Source organism: Microcebus murinus, chromosome 2 (genome assembly GCF_040939455.1).
Source record: "Microcebus murinus isolate Inina chromosome 2, M.murinus_Inina_mat1.0, whole genome shotgun sequence".
Lineage (NCBI taxonomy): Eukaryota > Metazoa > Chordata > Mammalia > Primates > Cheirogaleidae > Microcebus > Microcebus murinus.
In genome coordinates, this window is record NC_134105.1 from 67,641,313 (window position 1) to 67,645,920 (window position 4,608).

The window sequence follows — 4,608 nt, forward strand, 5'->3', positions numbered from 1 at the left end:
TTAGGCTCAGCAGCAGGAGAGAGAGCCCCAGAAAAACAGTGGCTCGACCAAGTTAGATGCGTATTTCTCACGGAAAACTCCAGAGGTAGGTGGTCAGGTTGTTCTGCTCCAGGGCAGCTTGCTGCTCCTCCCTTCCTTGGGTGTGATCTTCACTTCATGGTCCAAGATGGTAACTGTCACATCTGCACTCCAGGCCATAGGATAGAGAAGGAAGCAAAGGACAAAGGGTAAAGGACATGTGCCAGTTCTCTATTGGGAAAGTTCTTGGAAACTCTCACATGATACTTCTGTTTACATTCCACTGTCCAGAACTTCATCACTGGCCACATCTAACTGCAAGACAGACTAAGAGGTGTAATCACCAATTGTTATTATTTTAATCAGGAAGAAATAGGGAATGTAGAATGTGGGATAATATGAACTCTCTCCCACAGGATGCATGGTAGGGAGTGTCAGAGGAGAGAACTGGGATGATGGGAGCCAGATAGGGAAGGACTTGATGTGCTGTGCCAAGGCGTTTGGACTTCATCCTACTGGCAATGAGGAATCATCAGGTAGATTTAAACAGCAGAGAGATATGAGCTGTTTTTTATAGCAATTTCCCAGACAGCTATTAATATATGGATGGGTTCTGGTGGAATAATATTGAGATTTGGAGGCCAATTAGAAAGCAGTTGCCCCAAAAGGACACTCTCTTCAATACATGGTGCTGAGAAAACTGGATATCCGCATGCAGAAGAATGAAACTAGACCCCTGTCTCTCATCATATACAAAAATAAATTCAAAATGGATTAAAGATTTAAATGTAAGACCTGAAACTTTAAAACTACTAGAAGAAAGCATAGAGAAAAATGCTCCAGGGCATTGATCTAGGCAAAGACTTTATGACTAGGACTTCAAATGCACAGGCAACAAAAACAAAAATAGACAAATGGAATTACATCAAACTAAAAAGCTACTATACAGCAAAGGAAACAATCAACAGAATGAGGAGATATCCTACAGAATGGGAAAAAATATTTGCAAACTATACATCCAACAATGAATTAAGATCCAGAATATATATAAGAAATTTAAACAACTCAATAGCAAAAAAACCCCCAAGTAATCCAATCAAAAATGGGCAAAACACTTGCATAGACATTACCCAAAAGAAGATATACAAATGGTTAGCAGGTATATGATGAAACGCTAATCAACATCACTAATCATCAGGGAAATGCAAATCAAAACCACAATGAGATGCCATCTTACCCTAGTTAGAATGGTTGTTATCAAAAAGACAAAAAAATATGCTGGTGAGGATGTGGAGAAAGGGGAACTCTTATACAATGTTGATGGGAATATAAATTAGTATAGCCATTATGAAAAATAGTAAGGAGGTTCCTCAAAAAATTAAAAATATGAATACCATATGATCCAGCAATTCTACTACTGGGTACATATCCAAGGGAATTGAAATCAGTGTGTTGAAGAGACATCTACACTCCCATGTTTGTTACAGCAGTATATACAGTAGCCAAGATATGGAATCGACCTAAGTGTTCATCAGTGGATGAATGTATGAAGAAAATGTGGTATACATACACAATGTAATACTATGAAGCTATAAAAAAGAATGAAATCTTGTCATTTGCAACAACATGGATGAACCTGGAGGATATCACATTAAGTGAAATAAGCCAGACACAGAAAGACAAATACTACATGATCTCACTCACATGTAGAATCTTAAAACTTGATCTCATAGAAGTAAAGAGTAGAACAGTGATTACCAGAGGCTTGGAAGGGGAGAAGAGAGAGAGGATAGGGAGAGGTTGGTCAACAGGTACAAAGTTACAGTTAGATAGAAAAAATAAGTTCTGATTGTTCTATTACAAAGTAGAGGAACTACAGAGGAAGCAATGTATTGTGTTATTTCAAGATGGCTAGAAAAGAGGATCTTGAAAGTTTATCACCACAAAGAAATGAGAAAGATTTGAGGTGCTAGACATGCTAACTACCTTGATTTGATCATTATATAATGTATACATGTATTGAAACGTCACACTGTACCCCATAAACATGTATACTTATTATGTGTCAATTATAAACAACATTTTAAAAAATGAAAAAAAAAGAAAGAAAGAAAGCAGTTTCCCCAGGCCAGGTAAGAAGAGATGAGAGCCTAGAATGGGCCCATGACAATGGGATGGAGGACAGAGAATGGAAGGGTGAGACATGTTAGGGTAGAAGAAGACAAACCTTGGTGACCATTAGGTGGCAACAGGGGTAGAAGAAGAGCATGGAGCTTAGGATGACACCAAGGTTTTCAGCTTGAGCAATTTGGTAAATGACAATGTTACTAACCAAAATAAAGGAGTATAGAGGGTGAAGGAGGCTGCCAGTGGTGGACAGAATGTGGTAAGTTTGATTTGAGATATCTTGAGTTTAAAGTGCCAGTTGACTGGAAGATGTTCAGCTCTGGAGAGAAGGCAGGGCTGGAGGTACCAGTTGAGGAGCTGTGTGGATCTAACTGACAGCTGCATGGTCAAGTTTGAGACCAGAAAAGAATGGCTTGACCAGAAAAGTGAGGGAACAGAGTCAAGGGATGAAGCCTCGGGAAGTGCCAGTGTTGTGTGAGTTTTCTGCAAAGAAGATTCTTTGGAAACTGCAGTTCAAGAAATCTGAGGCTGCAAATGTATCCCTTTCCCAGACATCCAGGACTTTGGTCAAATCTTTCCATTTCAAGACAATGTAAAACTGCTAAAGGTTTTTTTTCTTTCCTTGGTTGAAATACTTTAAATACCAAGTAATTTTGAGTTTGGAAAGACAGCCATATTTAAGGTTTGTTTGTTTTTTTTTTTTTTTTTTTTAGCTTGATCCCTCCATAGTCATATTTAAGGTTGAAGTTTCCATTTCTACTCTATAATAGCAGAGCCTGTGCACAGTAAACCTCCCGCCTCCCTCATCATCCATGGAGGTGCCTTGTAATTAGTCCACAATGTCAGCAGGGCAAGATATGCATTGTAAGCATGAACAGATCAGGGGAGCTCTCCTACAAACTGCTTTCAACTTCATAAAGGATAGTTTAATGCCCTTATGATTGCTTTCAAGAAATGGGAATTTGATTTTTGGTCCTAGTATTGGCTTCAATTCTAGAAAAGGTTAAAATTTTTTTATTTGTATACAGAACCCCTTTCATTTCACCTAATTTTTACTGTCCTCTCCCCAGTCACTTTACGTTCTTGGCTGGTATAATCCACCTTCAAAGCGTTGCTTTCTTAAAATTCAATGATTACAATTTGGAAAAGGCCAAGCCATATGGCATCAAAATGCTCAATTCTTTGTGTGGTCACTAGCAGAGTGCCCTCAACTGATAAGAATTCAAGTAAAAAGACCTTCAATTTTCTAGAAAATATATAAATACAAACCTAACAGAAACAAAAACAATCAAATCTATAATTAAAATAAATGGTAGTATACTTGTCTAAATTAGAGAGTTTGGGTGCAGAATTAGTATAGGATTCTAGGATTAGTACAAATTCAGCCAAATATCTAACATTTTTTACCTCAAGGTACTTGGCACTGTTCTTTGCTATTCAGCATGCTGGCCCTAAAATATTGCAAAACTGCCCCCATCAAATAAAGATTCAAATCAGGGGGCTCTGACTTGAATCAGGGGGCTTAAGGGGACTCTTAACTAGGCCAGGCAAGTGGGCAACGTGCAAGTTAGTACCAACATTTTCACTTTGGAAAAATGAAAAGTTAGGGAAAATATGTCAAAATAAGGTGAAATTTATGTTTTTAAGATAGTCCTTTTTTCTGAGATCATGTCCTTTATGTTGTCAACATGTCTTCTCTTTTGTAAAAATAGTGCTAGCAGATAACAGCTTCTTTTTTAATGAACTTATTTGGCAAAATTAAAAGTTGGCATACCATTGCCAATTCCTTAAGTTGTTTCGCAGTTTTACTTGGTGAAATGTTTAAGTTGGGTTAATCTCTGGAGTGATGCATTTCCCACAAACTTGGAAACAAACTGGGTTTTCTGTCAAATCCCTGACAGTTGAACTGGTCAGGTTCTCCATGGCCTTGCTCTGTTGCTAATCCTCCTGGGTGGTGATGTAGGTGCCCAAAAGGAATTTGTTAGACATAGTCGATCATTAGGCAATGAAAAGCTTACACACGGCTCTTGTTTCCTCCATTTGTTTCCAAAATGTTAAACATTTTAATTTATATTTAAAATTGTGATTTAAAAAATATGTATCTAAACAAATCATTGCATGTGCAAAAGTCAAACCAGACCACTCCTGCAGGGCAGCGTGGCAGGGAAGTCTCTCAGGCTTTGCACACCTGCCTTTCACAAACATCTTGGTACACACCTGGGTCTGGAGATCCATGTGCTAAAAATGGAGCATCAAACGCTGTTCTGCTGGGAAAGAAAGGAAGAGACTTGTAATTTCTACATAACTCCCAAAGACAAAAAAAGATTCTAGGGTGGTGAGAACAAGCTTTAATGGAACCCAAGTTCAAAACTTGGGTTTTCTGGCCTCCAAAATCAAAGGAAAATTTCAAAATTGCTTTTCAATAATCAAAATAAAATAACGCCCCCTCGTATAAGTTTTTAA